This window comes from Callospermophilus lateralis, chromosome 4 (assembly GCF_048772815.1).
Source record: "Callospermophilus lateralis isolate mCalLat2 chromosome 4, mCalLat2.hap1, whole genome shotgun sequence".
In the NCBI taxonomy this organism is placed as follows: Eukaryota; Metazoa; Chordata; class Mammalia; order Rodentia; family Sciuridae; genus Callospermophilus; species Callospermophilus lateralis.
In genome coordinates, this window is record NC_135308.1 from 16,976,351 (window position 1) to 16,997,638 (window position 21,288).

Genomic DNA, 21,288 nt, shown 5'->3' on the forward strand with positions numbered 1-21,288 from the left:
AGAGCTGATTTTGAAGTGTATTAAATTTATAAATTAATTTGCAGAAAATGGACTCTGAAATATTGAACCACACTATTTGAGAAACTACCACAGCTCACATTTATTTATGTTACAAAATTGTTTTATAGTTTTCTCCACAAGGCTAACAAATATTTATGCATAAGTTTATTTCTAGGTGTTTTATACTTTTTGTTGCTGTTGGATTGATGTTTTAAAATTTATTTTCAAATGGACTTATGGCTTCATTTCAACTTCTGTTTCCATTCTCTCTCTGGCTCCGGTTGGATTAGCCACTGTGATTCCTTACTTCTAAATCCTACCAGTGCGAATCTGATTGCTTAGGGTCCTGAGGGTACTTTTACTCTTTTTCAAAGATACTTAAGCTTTACTGGTTAATTTTTTAAATGTGCAAAACAGGACACATAATAGGATCCCATTTGTGAAATATAATAAGAACCATAATGATGTGTGAATTAGTATATTCACGGAGAGTAATCTGAATCAGTGAAGATACACCATACTGTTAAGAGTCATCATCTCTGGGGGTATGGAAAACTTTCATATTTTAAAGTATGTATTCCAGGACTGTAATGTTCTCCCCTCCCAAAGAATGTTTTCCATAATTAAAAAAAGTCAGCTCAATACAATATTTTACATGTTTTTGTAGATTTATTGAATTATAATTGGCATTAAATAAAATGTACATGTTTTAAGGATACAATTTAAAAATCACAATCAAGATAATGAACTTTTCAAACATTTTTATTATCTCCAAATGTTTTGGGGTTCCTATGTAATCCCTCCCTCTCAACTTTCCTACCTGGTCCCTACCCATAGTCAACCATCAATCTACTTTCTGTCATTACCTACACTAGCTAGAATTTCCTAGAATTTTATATAAATGGAATCAAGCAGAGTATATACTCTTTGGTTGTCTGGCTTCTTTCATTCAGTAAAGTTATTTTGAGAGTCATCATTATGGTTGTGAATACCACTAGCTTACTCCATTTTTATTGGTGGGTGGTGGTCCACACACCAAAGTCTGCTTCTCAGTTCACTTCTCGGTGGGTAGTTGAATAGTTTCCAATTTTGAGATGCTACAAATAGAGTTGTGTGAACTTTCTCACATAAGTCTTCCCGTGAACGTATCTGTTCATTTCTCTTTGGTAAATACCTAGGCATGGCATGACTGGGTCACATAGTAGGTACATGTTCCATTTTTCGAACACCTTCCAAATTGTTTCCATAGTGGTCACGTCATACCACGCTCCCACAGCAGTCCTGAGAGAGAGTTCCATTTGCATCATGTCCTTGGCAATGTTTGATGTAGTCAATCTTGTTAATTATATCAATCTAGCAGGGGATAGCTCCTTGTTTTAACTCCTATCATTTTTATCTCATGACAGCTCTGACCTCTCTCTTTAAACCTCAAGATGCAACAATTCAAATACTTACCATTGAGTAGTATTGATGCATCTTGGTCAGTGAAATGTTCTTAAAGAACAAATTGCATTAAATCCTTTAAAAAATACAGTACAGTTTCAATGCATCAGAGTCAGGATGCAAATTTTTAAATTTTCTTTCTTTTTTTCTTGCTGAAATGATCTTCCCTGGCATTAGTTTTTTCCCTTTCCGCCGATGGGTTTGGCTATCAGTTATCCTTTTTGCAAACACAAACATATTAGCCTGCTGGTCTTATTTCTTAGCTAACTTGTCAAAGAAAGGAAAAAGGGAGGGGCCCCGCAGTGACACACACTAAGGTCTGATGAGAGAGGCCCAAGAAGAGATGGATGGACCAGGGGCGGCTGGTCTGGTGTTCAGGGGCTGTTAACATTTGGAGGCACAGGAGAGTCCAAGCATTCCAGGAGCCAGCGTGCATGGGTCCTCATGATGGGGCCCCTCCTCGTGGAGATCCAAGCAACAAGTCGTTAGGATCTGTTACGTAATAAGAGCATGTCACAGACTTTTGTTCCAGATAAGTGCCTTGTGTGTGGGTGTGTTTGTCTGTGTGGTAGGGGGTGGCTTGTCTTATGAGAGTCTATGGCTGAGCACGCCTGGAGACTTCACATGCCAATAAAATTATTTCAGAAAACCCCAGTGTGTAAGAATCATCTGCTAACTGTGGAAGGGGCTGAGAGGCAGAAGAAAGAGGCAGCCGGATCCTGGGTTGCCCACGATGCACTCTGTTAGGGACTAATGGACAGAAGCATGTCCTGGGGGCAGGAAGATGGGGGTTTCCTTACACCCAATTGCAGAGGGAAGGGGTCTCTATGCTGGGCTAGAAAAGGTGGGCCATGGCCAACTGGATCTTTCCTGGACTTTCACAAAAACTGTTACTATATAAAACACCACTTAGAAGCAGTCTGGGTATGGTGCAAAAAGCTGGCCATTATAATAATTTTGTTTATTCCTATAGCATTGGGAAAGTGTGTCAGGGTCACCTAGTAGGCAAAATGATGGTTATGATGGCTGTAGTCTTGTCAAGCTGGATCCTACAGGTATTAGGTTTTATAATATTTCAGGGTGCAGAGTAGGCTAAAGAAATTCTGTTAAAATGCTGGCTGAGATTACGTCTTCATGCTGGGGCTGTGTGTTAATTCTGTTTTTTTAATAATAACTTTATTATTTATTTTTTTATGTGGTCCTGAGGATCAAACCCAGTGCCTCACATGTGCTAGGCCAGCGCTCTACCACTGAGACACAACCCCAGCCTGTATGTTAATTCTTCATGAATGTGTGGGGAAAATAGTGCTCAATGAAGGCACGTTAGAGTGGAAACTACAGTTGTATCCTCCAAACACAGACACACACACACACACACACACACACACACTCACACACTCACACAATGAATTTATGTATCCATTCAGGAAAGTGACTATAAGCAAACACATCAAAATGTTAACAATGGCTTCTCACGGTGGTAAGAATATGCTCAATTAATTTCAACAATAAACATGCATTTTATCATTGTAAAAAATAGTACCAAGTCATGACGAGTAGTTCCCCATTGCCTTCGGATTACAGTTCAATCGTCTTGACACTGCCTCCAAGCACAGTCATCGGCATGTTTTCTCCTACCACCATCTTACCTGCTCCCTGTATCGCCACCAAACTGAACAATGGCAGCCAAGGTGGTGTGGTGGTTGTTGGTGGGCTCCTGGTGTCTTTTCCATCTAGAATGCCACTTCCTCCTCATCTCGGTCTGAAGGTTGGGAGGTTGAGGTGGTGTTCAAAGCTTCAATTCTCCAATCACACCATTGGTCTTTCTGGTGAGTAGCGCCATCTTGTTAGCATAAGCTTAGACGTGACCCAGGGTGATCATGAACAATGAAGACATTCCTGTCACTCAGGATACTCCAAGGGTTTTAGAAGACCCACACCAGGAACCTGGGACAAAGACCAGACAAATTCTTTATTATATTTCACCAGCTCAGATGCCCCCTTCCCTTCCTCCCCAGTGTCCTCTGAGACTCCCACTCAGATTCCATGTCTCCCTTGCACACCGCAGTAAATGCTCTGCTCTCCATAGTCTACCATTTATTAGAGTTAGTCATGTACCATCCCTTCTTCCCCATAAGCTGCAAGCTTTTTGAGGACAGAAAACATAATTTATTAAGTTTTCTAATCCCCTTTGTGTTAACCCAATGGCACTGTAGTTTGTTTGGCAATGAATTTAATAAGGAGTCTTTATTGCTCATAGAAGAACTCTTCCCCTTTAAAACCAATATTAAGATCTCTTATGCAGATTCATTTTCTAGTGATGTCTAGTGATGTTGTGAATGATAACATAAACGATCATCTTTATTTCCTTGAGGATTCCCTGTGGATGGAAAAAAATTTTAAATCACAGTTTATGGATTATTAAGTTAACTATGCATTCAAATGCCTTAAGTCAATGTGACTGAAGCAGTTCTTTTGTTGAGGGGAACAGATTCACGACAGTGTCATTTTCGTTTTAGAGCTTTGTGAGCTTTCCTTAATTCTCCAATTTTGGGTAGCCTATCATTTAAGCCTCTTGGATGAATTCCTAGACTTCTTGCAAAGCATCGTTGGTTTTTTAAAAAAAGAGATTCTATATAAAGTGCACACATTCTGCCATCACGGCTTTGTTTTCTTGCGTTGAGTATCTAATAAGATACTGCATTGAATGACAATAAACTTGAGCTCTGAGGAGTCTCCAGGGAAACCACATTCCATAACTCCTCATTATGTGCGAGGTGATTCTGAGGTATGGGAAGGCAAAGTGGTTTAGTGAGAACACTAGAAACGAAGTGAACATTTTTGGATTCTAGTCTCTGATTCTCTAAACAGCACTGTGGTCTTGAGGCTCAGTCCACAGTCAACAAATATTTACTGAGCACATATATCATGTCAAATCCTGTGAGAGCCTCTGGGAATACAGCTGTGACCAGGACAGACCTAGGAGAATATGGTTTAGTGAGGGTGACAAACACTGAAAATAATCAAAGGTAACAGTGCAGACCTTAGGGGTGTCATCTGAACTTGCAATAGGGATCCGCCTTAGGCTTCTGGGTTGTGGAAGGTTGATGTGCTCCTGAAAAATTCACCTTTTGGCATCCCTTTCTCTTTCTTTTTACAGCAGCATCCTGATTTACCTTTACACATCCACCTCTGCTCCATTCACGTGCTAACCTGAATCACAAAAGCTGGCCAGGGGTAGAAAGTGAGTGTGAGGTTGTTTTTACTTCAATTTATACAAAACTCAAAAACAAGCAGTGGAAAGACACGGTAAGATCAAGAATAGGAGTTGAGTTGATGTAGAAGCTCCATTGCCTGCCTTGTTTCTCAAGAGCTGTGCCCCATGGTGGATCTCAGCACAGCTCATGTACAGTGAAGAGCTCACAGCTGTAGTTTGGATCTGAAATCTCCTCCAAAGCCCCACGCGATAGAGGCCCCCAATTGGTGCTGTTGGGAGGTGGGAAATTTAAGATGTGGAGGCTCACAGGAGGTCTTCAGGTTGTTGGGGCTGTGTCCTTGAAGGGGATACTGGGACCCCAGCTGCCAGGCCATAAGGTAAATATGCCAGGCCACAGTTTTGCTCTGCCAAGAACTCCCACCACGGTACCTGGTGTGCTGCCCGAGGTCCAAAAGCAATGCACCAACTAACCATGGACTGAAACCTCCAAAACTGTGAGCCCAAATAAACTTTTCCACTATACAGGTTGATTATCTCAAGTGTTTATAACAATAATGGAAAAATGACTACTAAATCAGAAGAGCCAATCAAAGTGATTCCTAACCCTATATACAAAGAAGAAAAACTTGAGAATTCCTCTAAAGTTCTATGAAAGAAGAACACTCAGTGGGGACTAACTCTACCAAATACACAAACAATAAACTCTTCATAATTAAAACCACGAGTTACCACTGTATGAACACATAAGTAGTATAGGTTGTTGGCCCATGAAATTCCCTGAATTAATATATTTTTAGATAAGGCTGTGGGGAAATCTGCCCAGTAATGTTTGAGAGGGCCTAAGATAAATTGTTGTCATCCTTGTGAAAGGCCATTTGGTAGTGTTATAAGTTAAATTAGTGCTAAATTACAAATGCTTCATATATCTTGACCTGACACTTCCAATTCTAGAATTTTTTTCTATAGTAATGCATGTATGTATGAACACACACACACACACACACACACACACACACACACACACGTTAATGGTTTTCCTTGTGGCACTGTTTGTAGAAGCAGACTAGAAAATATCCAACTGTCCATTAATAGAGATCAACTAAATGATTTACAGTATATTTATATAATGGTGCAGAGGAATTAGTGGGCCTTTTATCCATTACTAAGGCATAAGCTTGAGGATATACTGACAAATTAAAAGAAGCAAGGTACAACTGTAGATTAAATTATCCATTATTTTAAGGGTGAGGGGGAAGAAAAGAATGTACCTCTATTTGCTCCTGTTTGCATAAAGTTTCTCTGAAACAAGATCTCTGTGTGTGTGGTGAGGACAGGAGGATGGGGGCAGCTGACAAATCTGAAATGGACCCAGTTTCAGACTAAAGCAGAAGGTAATTTATTCAGGGACTTTTAAGGAATTGCAATATTGGGAGACACAGCATCCGGTAACAGCTGGGCTGTGTTCTGAGGAAGAGAGAAGAAGGCAAAAACTGCAACTGCGCAAGTTGTTTTGCCCAACTTATGACTAGCAGAGGCAAATGGTCAGTTTTCGGGTCCAGAAGTCCACTGGCTATCGAAGTCGCACTATCTCAAATGCAGTGAGAATTAGCTAGGGTCCCGGATGTTGCTTCCTTTGACTTGGCCCAGTTTTATAAATGTTCAGGTGAAGATGTGCCCGGGTTTTACTCCTTCGATGACTACCCAGCTCAATTTGGGGTGGGAGGGCTCTGAACCAAAGTGTAGCCATTTTATGATCTCAATTCATAGGACAGTTTTTGGTGTTTGAAGCATGTGAATGTATTACTAGCTACAAAATTATACTGGAATATCTATACCCAATGGTGCCAAAGCTATAATGAGGAAATGTTATTTGTCCTTGTCTATCATTTGTGCTGGGGCAAGTTTTATTATTTCAAACCATGTACTTTCAGGCAAATTGGAGCCTATCTTTCCAGAATTATTTTATCTGTGCTTAGCCATTGTAGCCACTTAAACTCCTATTTTGTAGCCCCTGCAGCACATGTTTCAAGAAGAAAAAGTGATGTCATTGTGAATGTGGCCTCTGCAGTTAGCGATAACTGAAAGAATGGGGATCACTCTTGTAATTCAGGTGCAGAGACGCTCCCGTTAGGATCTTGGTCATTTTCTATAAGTGCAGTGCTGACACTTACCACTGGACAGACACAAGGAAACATCCCAAGCTCTGTTTTCCCAGTATGCTTTCATGTGCTTCCTATATGCACAGGTGTGTGTGTATGTGTGTGTGTGTGTGTGTGTGTGTGTGTGTGTGTGTGTGTGTGTTGGGACCCTCTCTCCACACACCAAGGAAGCAGTTCTCCAGCAGTGGGGCCAACTGAGTGTCTTCAGTTCTGACACTATTAACCTGGAGTGTCAGATCCTACAAGTCTGTGCCCACTTCAGATGCAGCTAGCTCATCAATCAGATAGAAACTGTGGTTTCCATGAGCTCCTCTTTGGTTTGACTAATTGGCTAGAGTGACTTACGAAACTCAGGGAAAAGTGTCCACTGGTGTATTACAAAGACTACAGAAAAATACCAGATGAAGAGGAGGATGGGTAGGGCAAGGCATGGGGAAGGATGCACAGGGCTTTGCTGCCCTGTCCATCAGCGCAGCACCTTCTGGGAACCCCTGCTGCCCTTCTGGGAACTCAAACAGTGTTCAGCTGTGTGAGGCTCTGGGAACCCATTCCATTACTGTGGCTTTGCTACATGAGAATGACGGAGGAAACCATTGGCCAACTTTATCTTAAGCCCCTCTCTTTTCCCCTTAGGTTGGGAAGTAGGGCAACATCCCAACCTTCTAATCTTACCATGGTCTTTGTGGTGACCAGCCCCTATTCTAAGGCCAACCAGGAGTTCCCACCATCAGTAAATTCAGTAGAATACAAAAACCTCATCAGTCAGGAGATTCCAAGGGCCTTAGGACTTGTGCGCCAGGAAACTAGAAGGAAGACCAAATATATATTCACATCATCACACCCGCTCTGAGGTCCTTCTTCAATGTCCCTTTCTGCTCATGTTGCCTGGGGGTTCCTGCTATACTTCCTACTTGTCAGTTTGACATTTCCTAAAAGAAGGAGCTGTAAGTGAGGAGGGAGTGTTCTCCCCTTCAGATCAATTCCCTTTGTTCAAGGCAGAAGGAGCAAATTTGAAGTGCTCCAGGGGCAGGAAGTGATTGAAAGATATGCACCGGAGAGACAGTAGGGAGAGGTGGGGACGGCAGAGCTGGACACTGTGACTCCAAAAAGACAACTTCTGCTATTCAGATTCTGCTGGGTGGCATAAGTGGGAAAATATTCCCATGTGACCTAATCTTCCCATTTTTCTAAAGCCTCCAAGTTCACATTTTTTAAATGGTGAAATTTGTGAAATTTTAAGATTCTGCGTGGGCTGAACTAAAATATCTGCAGGTAGATCTGACCCGCAGTTTCCAATCTGTGATTTTTTTAGCCATCTCCTCATCTTTGACAAAACTTGCAAAGCCTATTGTAATTTAAATGTTTAAATAGTCCTTGGTGTGAAATCCTGGAAAATATTTTTTTCAAGGCTGAATGTATTATGTATACTATATTCCCATCGTCCTCAAGATAACTTTTTAAACTTTAAAGAGATGAAATTTGTTTTATAAAAAAAATATTCCTAAGGGTATTGTTTCTTCTCATATATAGAAGCTAGAAGGTAAAAAGGGAGGGAGAGAAACTCATGAAAATAGAAGGGAGACCACCAGGAAGGAAACTGGGGGAGGGAGGCAGAGAGGGACAGGGGGAGTAGTGGGGAATAAAATTGACCAAATTATGTTTGTGCTTGTAGAATATATAACAATGAATCCCACTAATATGTACCAATTAAAAATTTAAAAAATAAAGAAAATATTGCCCAGCACAGTGGTGCACACCTGTAATACCAGTGGTTTGAGAGGCTGAGGCAGGAGGATCATGAGTTCAAAGTCAGCCTCAGCAACTTAGCAAGGCCTTAAGCAATTTAGCGAGACCTTGCCTCTAAATAAAATATAGAAAAAGGGCTGGGAATATGGCTCAGTGGTTAAATGCCCCTGGGTTCAGTCTCTGGTATCAAATATATTTAGTCTTTAATATAGTATGTAACTTTATGTTTTAAATTTTTAAGCATTTTCAAAAGGGTGTGACCTCCCCAATAAAATGCTGGGTAGCAAACCCGTGTCTGAACACTAAAATCAGATTCATGTACCCAAAGTGCAGCAACCAACCAATTACTGAATGCCGATGCTTAGGGCAGGGAAAGTTTACTCAAGGAGGTACCTACTGAGAAGGTGGGGGATCCTCACCTCTGCCTTACTTCAGTAAGCACGAGGTACATAGGGAAAAGGGTGCAGAAGGAAGGATGGGTGTGGGCACTGGTAGTTTAACAAGTTTTGATAACGTCAGTGTTTTCAGAGTTCTTGGTGCTAAAGGACAGCTGGTAGGCCATTGAGCAATCTGTGGTCCTGAAAATGGAGCTCATGTAAATCAGCTTGTATGACAAAGATTGCAAGGTTATCAGTTGGTAATTATAGGAATGGCACTCAAATGTCTGTACAGAGATGTCTTCTAGACACATTTTCTATGATAATCCAAGCTAAAAATTTTATAGATCCTTAAATAATTGGCTATAATGTCTCCTGACATGTGGGTAAAATTATATGGCAGTGGATATGAAGGAGAAACCACTGAAATCATCTAATGCAAGTCATCTACTTTATAACTAAGGAAAGTGAAGTCCATATGGGGAAAATGTGTTTATATTAACATGGCACAGTATCGCTCTAGGGCCAGGGCTGGAATCAGGATGGCACCCAGGTCCCTTGGCCCCCATGCAAACATGTCTTCATGCGTCTATGTATGAGATAAGGTTATGTCATTGGTACTGTTGATTGACATATGAAAGTTAATGTTTTGATTATGATATCCTTATATTATTTTATCTAAAATTTTGGATATAAACTGAGGATGTTGGGGTATTCTAACTCCAATATCTAGGAATAGGAACAATAGGAGGAGGTGTAGATGCTGGCAACTCTCCAACCTTCTCTGCTCCATAAGTCATTTAACATAAAGCAGATACTTTTTGAAGAATGATGTCAGGATTTCTAAATGAAAATAATGTTCTTCCCAGCCTTTCAAGTGCCTGGAAAGGTTTCTTTTAATACTTTGGGTTTGCATTGAGCTGTCATAACAACCCTGGTGAATGCTCATGCAGGACTGACCCGGGCGACTTCAGGAGCACTGTGACATGGAAGAAGCTGAAATTGGTTCAGAGGCACAGTGTCGTGATGCCAGTCAAGGACCTTCTTTGTCCCAGAAAATTGCTCGTTTCATGATGGAAAGTAAAAAGCAATGAAATGCAGAAGTGTAAAAATCTTATTTGTTAAGGTTAACAAATTCCTTAAGCATGTCTGGGATAACCAGGAGCAAAGCTTCGGCAAGTATGACACAGATTAGCCGTGACTGTGCTCAGAGGCACTGGAGGGAAGAAAGCTGGGCTGTGGTTTTCTTTGCTGCAGGGAGGGAGGTAACAACTTTCCCTCTATGTTTCAGTTTCTTCATTTTTTCAATTTCAACCTGCAAAATAACACATTTATTTTCTGTTTGCTCTATCAAGGGAAAACATTCAAATTGGAATACCCATTGTTTTGGAGCACTTCAATGGAGTTGGGAGGCCACTGTTAATCAGATCTCAGATACTTCTGCAGCTGAAAATTTGAACTGGGCCACAGTTATACCCTTCTCCCTTACCCAGTATCCAAGCTGACTTATCAGGGCTGAGCCAAATCAGATTCCAGAAATAATATTTGTTACCCTCTGCTGACTTTAGGACAATGGACTCACCGCTTCTGCAAAACTAATAGTGACTGAGACCAACACTAAATTTCTTTCTTTCTTTCTTTCTTTCTTTCTTTCTTTCTTTCTTTCTTTCTTTCTTTCTTTCTTTTTTCTTTCTCTCTTTCTCTTTCTTTCATTCTTTCTCTTTCTTTCTTTCTCTCTTTCATTCTTTCTCTTTCTTTCTTTCTTTTGTTCTTTTTCTTTCTTTCTTTTGTTCTTTTTCTTTCTTTCTTTCATTCTTTCTTTCTCTCTCTCTCTCATTCTCTCTCTCTGTCTGTCTCTCTCTCTCTCCTTCCTTCCTTCTTTCTTCCTCTCCCTCCTTCTCACTCTCACTCTTAGCCTCCCTCTCTTTCAGTCCCAGGGATTGAACACAGGAGTACTTAACCACTGAGCCACATCACCAGCCTGCTTTTTAGATTTCATTTTGAGACAGGGGCTCACTAATTTGCTGAGGCTGGCCTTGAACTTTCCATCCTCCTGCCTCAACTTCCCAAGTTGCTGGGATTACAGGTATGCGCCATCACACCCAGCTCCGAATACTTTTCTTACAAGACATCTTAACTTCTTTTTCAAAAAGACTTCTTGGGGTTGTGGCTCAAAGGTAGAGTGCTCACCTAGCACACTCAAGGCCCTGGGTTCGATCCTCAGCACCACATAAAAATAAATAAAATAAAGTATAAAAAATTATTTTAAAAAAAGACACTTTAACTGCTAGCACCAATCATAATTTCTAACAAGTGATGTAATTTCCAGTCCCTTTGTGGTTTAAAGCAATAGAATAACTGCTATTCTGTAAAACCTTGGAACACAGTTTCAAGACTGCTTAAAATTGTGTTTCCCTGGATTACAATTCTAAGTAGCTCCAAATAAATGGGTGTAATTTTATTTGTTCTCCTCTAGGTTGATTTTGTTCTTGGTCAATAGCCACTTCAGAACAAGTTCATAGAATTCAAACTTTATACCTAATCTGCTTTCACAGAATCTACATTCCAGTTTGTTCTGCTCTTCATCCCCCTGGGTGGTGTTCAGAGTGGCGTACATCATCATCAGTAACTGTTTTCTACAGCCTACGTTATTTTCAGACATCTTCCAGTGTCATGGAGGATTTACAATTCTAGCATAAAATACCAGATGTGGTAGGCTGGATAATAGCCCTCTGAGGTATGCAGCTCTTAACCTCTGAAACCTGTGCATCTTACCTTATATTATTCAAGAGGCTTTGCAGATGTGATCAAGTTAAGGATTTTGAGGTGGCAGAAATCACACTGGTCTATTGAGGTGGGACCTAAATCCAATCTCAATGTTCTCCTAGAAAGGGGCAGGAGGGATCTGATTAGACAGTAGAAGATGGCTAAAATGGGCTGCTATTCCCACTGTGATGAGTGAGGGATGGTCCATAAGCCATGAACTAAATAAAGAGTGTGCGAAGGAAGGCATGAACGCAGCCCTAGAAAGCTAGAAGAGGCAAGGAAACAGATGCTTCCCTGGAGACTCTGGAATGAGTGGCAGGACCCTGCTGACACCTTGTTTTAGGGCCAGTGAAACTAATATTGGACTTCTGACCCCCGTTAGTATAAGAATATAAATTTGTGTTGTTTTAAGCCACAGAATTCATAGTGATTGATCACAGCATCCATAGGAAAGATAACTTATAGGATATTCTAGTTATCAGGAATGTTAGTCAAGAACAGTTAGAGAAAGAGAACAAAAAATCAGGATAAAATTAAAGGAGAGAATTCATACTAATTAATTTTTAAAATCTCACTGAAATGGATGACTGAGCTTTTAGAAAAATCACAAATGAGTAGAAAATCTAACGAAAGCCATCAAGCACCCTTTTCCTGGTTTTCTCCATGTTTGCACTGTGACAGAGACTCAAAGCCCGCTTTACTAAAAATAATGACCGTCACCTGGGCCTGCAGCTGCTTCCTTTGCTACCTGAAACTTTTGGGTCAGATTCCTGCTAATCATTAAGAAATGTCCGTTGAAAAATTGGTCCTATAAGGTTGATTAGCCCCGAATTTACCCAACCTCTCTTGTCTCTCTTTAAAGCTGAAAGACACCAAGATAAGAGTCACTAAAATTATTTTCAAGATTCAGTGAGTTTTGTAGGCAGATCATCCCTTGGTGGGAAGTTAAGTTGCCCCCCCCCCCACACACAGAGGGGAAATTATCCCATGATGGGAAGGAATCAAGTCTGTCCTCTCCAAGTGGGAGCCATCATCTCACGGTAGGAATGGAATTACCCCCTCAAGTAGTAAGTTTCCTCCAGAGCCAACAGCTCCTTGAGAACCAAACTTGAGAAAATGGTCAGTCATCCTGATTTGCTTGACTGTGGATGGCTTCTTGTGCCCCTTTATTGTCCTTGCCCTAGACCATGCTGAAGCTCCTGTCTATAACCCGAGCCAGGGCTTAGGAGGCAGCTCCTCTATTCTTCCCAGTGTGGCCACACCGAGTAATAAATTCCTTTCTTGCTTCTCCACCACTTGTCTCTGTGATTGGACTCTGTTTTTTTTTTTTTATGGTAAGTCAATAATATTTTATTGAATAATAAGAGGATGAATCGGATGCAGGGACTGAGTGGAAAATAAAAACACTGTGTCCAAGGGAAACAATAAATATGAAGGTCAGTTTTGCTGCCTACTTGTGTGCAACCTGATGCTTTATGAGGGACATAAACGGCTAGTGGGTTATGGGTGGAGAAAAAGTTTATCAGGCAAGAAAAGGGTAAGAGATTAAAAAAGATTAAAAGCCATTTCCCCCCACTGATATACTACATTGATTTTTTTGTTCCCTAAATGTATGGGAGGACATCACTGCAAAAGTGTTTACAATAAATATACTCTAGTTTTCCCACTTTGCTTTATTATTATTTATTTTTCAAGTCAAATGTCTTTTTTTTTCACAAATACAATTAAAAAAAGATTTCCTGTGAGATTCTAACTTAAAGTAGATAATACAAAGCAATTGAACAAATAATTGCAAATACAAAGCAAGTGAACGAATAATCCATTCCAGATGCGTTTATAAACAAAGCTGGGAGGGATCTAAAGCTCTTTATCTCTAAAAGAGCAGAGTGACGTCTCTGTCCATCCAAGTTAGAGATTTATGCATGGCGTTGCAGGTGGTAAGGAGGGGATGTCTCTTTGAGGAGAGAGGATCCTACCTAGATGGTGTTTTTCCTCTGACTGGACACTTGGGGCAGCAGGTAGCTGCATCTGGTCTGTTGGGATTCCCCAGAGTCCTGCCTCTGGCCTAGGCACCCTGGAGGGTCAAGGCTGAGAAGGACTGCTAGAGAGAATTCCTCACCTTAAGGCTCTGCACCTCTTCACAACCATGAGCCTAGCCATGACTGGGCCCTCAGTGCACTCCTTAACCTCTCTAATCTGTTCTTCCATAGTTCACAAAGGACTGCTCTGCATACCTCAAATCCCCAGTCCCACCACACTTAGAAAGTGAATTTGCCTCCATGTTCACACACACACAATAGCAACCGTCAGACATTTTCCATCTCCTGTCCCCCAAACCATACTTCCTTTCTTCCTTACCCTTTCTCTTTTCCATCTCTTATAATGGAAGGCAAGTGCTCGCTGCTGTTGGAAGTCAATCCTTCCATCTCTGCTCTGGATCCCTTCCGGCCCTATCTTCTCAGGGACCTTATCCATTGATTGTCTCCTTTTTCTCTTATAAATCCAACCTTCCCCATTTCACCGGCTCCTTCCTATTAACTTTTAAATATGTACTTCTCTCTCTTTTTTTTCTTTTTTAAACTCCTCTTCAAACTCAAGTCTACCTTCAGCTTCATCCTCCTTCATTTCCCAGGAAATTTCTAGAAAGGAAAATTTTAACTTCTTGATTCCACTTTCTTCACCCTTTATTCACTCTTCAAAGAATGTGATGTGTGTCCCACCCACTCCTCTTTCCTCCTTACTGAAATTGCTCTTGCTTAGGTCAACAATGAGCTTCTTCCTGTGAAATTAATTACCAAATATTTCTATTCTCTCCTAACCCCCCTTATTGTGATATACCCATGCATCAGAGAGAACATTTGGCCTTTGGTTTTTTGGGATTGGCTTATCTCACTTAGCACAATAGTCTCCAGTTCCCTCCATTTACCGGCAAATGCCATGATTTCACCTCTCTTTATGGCTGAGTGGTATTCAGAAGGAAGAGGGAGTGGGAATGGAAAAGGTAATGGAATGAATGGGACATTACTTTCCTGAGTGCATATATGATTACATGACCAATAGAATTCTACATCATGGACAACCAGAAGAATGGGAAGTTATATTCCATGTATGTATAACATGTCAAAATACATTCTATTGTCATGTACAACTAATAAGAACAAATAAAAAATTAATTACCAATTGTGAATATTTAATCTGTTAGTTTTTCAATGATATTTGACCTAGACCTAAGGAATGCAAAGATCATAGCTCCAAGAAACTAGAAAAGGCACAAAAACAGATGCTTCCTCCTTTACCCTTTCATCCCACCTCTAGCCCCATTTATTTCAGTCTTTTTTGTAAGCTCCTCTTTATCTGATCATCCCTTAAGCAGCTTTATTATTGCCTTTGGACTGTTTTCCTTTTTATTCAATAATAATTCTATAAGTGATTTCCTGCTTACTTGTTCATTGCTGAAGTTTCTGTTGGCTTGTGGGCCAGGAGGTGATAAGATGACGAGATGTTCTCAGCCTCAACTGTATTCAGTTCCTGCTAGAATTTCCCATAGGTAATTCAAGATCAAATGGGTCAAAAGCAGAAGTCAGGAACCTGTGCATCCTCCTGCACTCCTCACCTTAGTGGACAGTGCCAAGATACTCTAGGGATCAAAATTCTGTCTCCCTTAGGAATACATTAAACCATTCTTTCCTTCTGTCAAATTGACCTCCTAAATAGGTCTCAAAGGTAGTCATGTCACCCCATTCCTATGGCTCAATAACCCACATCCAGGTACATTAGAATCTCTTACTGGTTTTATGGACTGAATAGTTCTGTCCACTCTAAATTTACACATTGTTGCCTGATCTTGAACTCTCTAGTCTATGGTATTTTTTATGGCAGCCCAGGAAGACAAAAACTCCTAGATTCTCACAGTTGTCCCCAACAGAACACCCGCTTTCCTTTCACAAGGGCCAGAGAGATCTTAAATAGAAATCTGATCATGTAGATCCCCTGTGAAACTTTTGGATAGTACCTTGATTTAGTCATCCTTTTCATTTCTGTGACCAAAAGACCTGACAAGAACAATTTTAGAGGGGGAGTTTATTTTGGAGCTTATGGTTTCAGAAGTACCAGTCCATAGATGGCTGGCTCTATTCCTGGCAGCCCCAGGAGAGGCAGAACTTTATGGTGTGGCAGAGGGAAATGGATCAGGACATGGCACCAGGAAGCAGAGAGATTCCCTTCACCACCAACAAAATAGAAACCCCAAGTGCACAACCCAAGCAACCCAGCTTCTCCAGCTACACCCTACCTGCCCACGGTTACCACCCAGTTAATCCCTGTCAGGGGAATAATGCACTGATTAGGTCAAGGCTGTCATAACCCCATCATTTCACCTCTATCCTTTTTTGCATTGTCTTATACAGGAGCTTGTGGGGGACATAGCTAAACCATAGCACTCCTCATCCCCAGGAGGAAGTCGCCTCCTAGGTACTTCATCCTTTCTTCCAGATCCCTGACAACATTGTCTCTTTTCTCACCAGGCAGTCACGCTTCCTGTCCCTTCCTCTCTGCAGTTTGCCAATTATTAAATACCTCTCATGGTCCTCAGCAAGGCAGCATGGGCAATGTCCTGGCTCCTGGGGACTCAGTACAGTCTGCCCCATGTCATCAGACTGTGGGCCACGTGGCAAGCCTGGCCTTGCAGGGGCAGCTCCCAGGACTCTTCCTAGGGAAGGGGGGGGAGGAGCCCAGCTGTGCTTCCACCTCTCCCCCTTACCCCCCCCCCAGATCCTCACTGTCACTGGACACCACCTCTTTTGGAAAGGTGACACCCCCAGGGGTCAGGGCCCTGCTTCCCATGACCTTCTCCATGAACACCCATGACCTAAGTATCACATCTAGGGTGAGTCACTTAATTGTTCTACGCCTCCGTTTCCTGATCTGTAAAGTGAAGATACTTTTATCATCTACCGCTTAGGATTGTTATAAGGACCCAGTGTGTTCCTCTTTGTCATGTGCTTAGAATAGTGCTGACCACATGGTCAGAGGTGTCCTTGCATGTGTTAAGGAACTAAAATGCATCTCTAAATTCTCTATCTAGACTTTATCTTCTCAGAAAGTTTTTCAGCTTCTCTCTCAATCTCACACCTCAGTATGGATCAAGTGCCCCTCTCCCTCCTCCGTGTTGCCATAAGCACTGGGATATCCCCAATGTGGTGTACATCGTGTGTTATTATTAACAGGGTGCATTTCCGTAACCTCTACTGGACCATAAGCTCCAGAAAAATAAGGAATTGTGTCTGTCTTGTTTACTCTTCAATTCCCAGTGCCAAGCAGAGGATGCTGCATATATCAGAAACGTAAGAAATATTTTCTCAGCGAATTAATATATCATCAAATTATAATAAATTATGTGTGACTATATTCTATATTGATGAAGATCTACTTAAGAGACTACGTCTAATCATTACCAGGAAAAATTGTGACTAAACATATTGAAAATTCCTCATAAGGATGACAACTTGAGAAACTTTCAGTTGGGAGTATATTTTTTTTCTTTTTTCTCTCTTTCTTTCTTTCTTTTTTTTTTTTTTTTTAAGTACTGATGGAGATTGAACCCAGGGTCTCATGCAACCACTAGGCAAGCACCAAACTACTGAGCTCCATCTAGAGCACCTGGATATGGGTTATTGAGACAGGGTCTTGCATCATTGCTCAGGCTGGCCTTGAACTCCTTGTCCTCTTGCCTCAGCCTCCCAAGTGGCTGGGATTGCAGGCAAGCGCCACTGTTCCCAGCTACTCAGGACTAATTCTGTTGCTAGCAACAGAAAATATAATAACCTAGTCCAACTGGGATAAAGAAAAGTGGGGATTTATTGGTTCACGTAATTGAAGAGTTCACAGGTGGTTGTCTGTAAGGCTTAACCCAGGCCTCAGGACCCAGGTGCTCTGCAGCTCTGAACAGTGCTTCTGCTGCAAGCGCTTCGTTTTAAGGCTCTAGGTGGTGCTCCTAGTAGCAAAAGACTCACGTCCTCACATCCAGCTCAAAAGGAAATGACTTGCAATGTTCGAATTCAGTAAAGGCTTAGATAAGCCGATAGATGAGACTCAGCCTGAGGCACATCATTCCTGCACTAATCATCTTACTTAGGGAGAGTTTGTGTTCTGGTTGGAGTACATGGACTGAACAAGTAGATTCAACAATTGGGCTGTAATTGTCAGAGGATGAATGAAAGGATGCTCATTGTACCAGCTACCAATTTACTGTCTTTCTGCTTCAAATGCACGAAGTGTTACTGGAGTTGAATCCTCTGAACACCTCTCATTATCCAGCTGGCACAATCTTGAGTTTTGTCTTTAGAGGGCACTGGAGGCACATTCGGAGACGAAGGAGCTTCTCTTCCTAATTTGAGTGTGCCTGGCTCCTTCTTGTGTTTTAATGATGCAGTTTCTAGCATGCAAGACACATAAGGACACCCACCCACCAGAAGTTTGCTTCTCAGTGCTGTGCTGTGGTTTCCTGCTCACCAGCCTTGACCTGCCAGCTGTGATCTGGCTCTGGACCAGTGCAACCAATGACTTCCTCCACTCCACTCTCCATCGACCACAGCCGTCCTTCTCCCGGTGATGGGAGAGAGGCTCCCTTCCCTGTTTGGTCTTTCTTGGGGTATCATCTCTCACACTTACTGGATTCTTTAGACTTCCCTTTTATTTCTTCTCAGTAGTTAATCCCCCTGTTAATAATAAGTTAAAATCTTCTGTATTCAGTTTTTCCTGTTCCAATTACTGATGTGCATTCTGTCTCCTAAATGGACCCTATCTGATAAGCTCATATTAAAAAACATCTTCTCTAGAGGTATAAATATGTTGATGGCAGTGATATCTATTATAATGCAAAAACTGAAGCGACCTCACCATTATGCAAGTTACAGATCACTCACTGGTGAAAATGTAATTGTGAAAGTAAAATTAAAAAGTAATGGGAACAACCACAGAAAGATAGATTCATGACTTGAGCATGTGGAAGGATTTTAAAAAATAAGACCAAAAAAGCAAAATGCAAATTAGTGTGAAGAATTTATGGACTCAATTATATCAAAATCAAGGATTTGCATTCCATAATTGATGCTGTAGACAAAGTTAACAGACAGATAGCAACTTGATGAAAGATGATACCTATGACTAAAACTGAAAAGAATATTATAATACAGAAATAACTCTCATAAATCAAATTAGATAATCCAATCACTAAAAGGGTAAGAGAACTGAACAGGCAATTTATAATAGAAGAAACTTGAATCACCACCTCTTCTATTAGGAGATGTTCAAATCCACTGGTAATTGGAGAAATTAAAATTAAATGAGACACTGGGTTATACCCATCAGATTAGCACAAATAATTAAGTAAATAAGTAAGTAAATCATATACATGTAAACCTTAATTGATGGAAATGTGAAGAAATAAGAAACTCCAGGTACTGCTGGTGGGTATGTAGCCTGGTGCAACATCCTGAAAAAAAATCTGGCTAAAGTTAGTTAAATCAAGTATGTGTCTGTCCCTTCCAAAAGGTCTATGCCTCCCAAAACTTTTAGAGTTGTCTGTGAAATGAAATAATCATAAATGCTCATTGAAGCATTCTGTGGACATTGGAGCCAGCAACCCATCTTATCTACCACTGTGGGACAGTGGAAATAGAAAATGTGATACAGTGAAATGCACATTCTGAGATCTATTGCAACAATTAGAAACAGCAGAGCTTTGACAAAGCTCGAGTCATCACCACATCATGAATAGATCTTAGACACATAGTTTACTAAGTAGTGTAATCCAACCAACCAACCAACAACCAACCAACCAAAGTGTCTGTGTATAGCAAAACAGAGTTTATGTGAATTAAATGTATGCACACATAACACGAAGTCTATTAAGAGGACTTAGATTCAAGGATGCATGTCAAATTCATAAGGAAGGAGGTCTGCAAAAACTGGAAAGGGAATGGAATTAGTGACTAGTGAAGAATGAATCAATATTGAAGTTGAGGCCTTGCATGGATAAAAAAAATTAAGTACAATTAATTCAACATCAGATTCTTTTAAAAAGGGACCTCCTATTTTAATTCCTCTATAATTCAATGCTCTTCCCTTTTTAGTTAAATTAAAAGCAGAGCTTTCTATTCTTTTGCTTTTTAAAACTGGTCCTCTGGAGAAGTTGATAGCTGAAAAATTCAGTGTTTGTAGAACTGATTTTTACACTGGGTGAAAACAAATCTAAAATATTGCCTCTAAAATATTTGCTGGATTGAAACTTGTGTTTAAGCTCCCTGGACCAAGGCCTCCCCTACTGCCTAAGAATCTCTAATGAGACCTCTAACTGCTTGGCATTTGTGCTGAGTCTCTCCTACAATTGTGTGATGGAAAAGAATGAGTCCTAATGGGAACAATAAATGTTTCAATTTTTTGGGAAAAGCATTAAAAACTGACTTTTGTAATTTAATGTTAAATGTTTTTTATTTTTTTAAAATCCAGAGATCAAAGCACATTAAAGGCTCGTGTGTATATGTGTGGGTGTGCACGCACGCGTGTGTTTGTGTGTTTTGAGTGAAGTTGATGGTGGCAGTCTTTATTTATATTTTGTTGTGTTATAAGCTTTGTTTATTTATTATGTGTCCTACCAGTTACTTTAGTTCTTAGCAAACAAACCCCTTTAGAGGATGGCTGGGTATCAGCTTGTCTTGGCTTAGTGACTATTTCTGCCTAATTTCATCTGTGACAGTGAAACTATTCCAGTTAGGTAACAGGAGACAATCTATGTTACCTAATGCCTAATCAGCCTAGTAGGAAGAGGCAACATTTAGATTTTCTGGAAAATTCTAAATGGACTTAGAGTTTAATTTCTTTTAAATAAAGAACAGATTTTTCAAATTCAGAGTTAAGATATAATAGTTTCAAAAGTTTTTCACTAATCTTTATTTTGTTGTTGGGTTTTTTGGTTGCTCTATTTTTTTTTTTTTTTTGCATGTGTATGTTAGTTCTACAGAACAGTGGGTTCACTGTGGTACATGGAAACGATACACTTGGATCATAACCTCCTCCCTCCCCCACCCTCCTCTCCCCTCCTTCCCAATAATCTTTCTACTAATTTCTCTTTAAAATATGGACCCTTCATGAATTTGCATGTCTTCCTTGTGCAGGATACATGCTAATCTCCTCTGTATCCTTCCAATTTTAGTATATATGCTGCTAAAGCCAGTACTTGCTAATCTTTTAAAAATAGTAAATCTAGAGTCTTTGATGACTGTGACATCATTAACATAAAGGGGATATTTTACTACCCCAATGAGTCCCTCTTTATTATTTTTCAATTTGAGTTACCTACTTCTTAGACATTTGATTATAATTACTTATCTAAAGGGAAATCTCCTCCACCATGTTATATGAATGAACTGGATTTTATATATATATATATGTATTTGACATGAGATTCAACAACATGTAGGAAGTACTTTGAGTTTTAAAAACTTCTATTAGATATTTATCCATAAATGTTTATCAACTTAAAGGTCAGATAATTCTAACTTAAAAACTACAGTGTAAGAAT

The 21,288-nt window shown here is 40.4% G+C and overlaps 1 non-coding gene across 1 annotated transcript; it reads right to left on the reverse strand.

Annotated features, from left to right (window-relative positions):
- Nucleotides 1-20,836: 20,836 nt before the first annotated feature.
- On the reverse strand, nt 20,837-20,943 carry LOC143398651 (U6 spliceosomal RNA). The gene has a single exon (XR_013091270.1). It is a non-coding gene; the product is annotated as a U6 spliceosomal RNA (small nuclear RNA).
- Nucleotides 20,944-21,288: the final 345 nt, after the last annotated feature.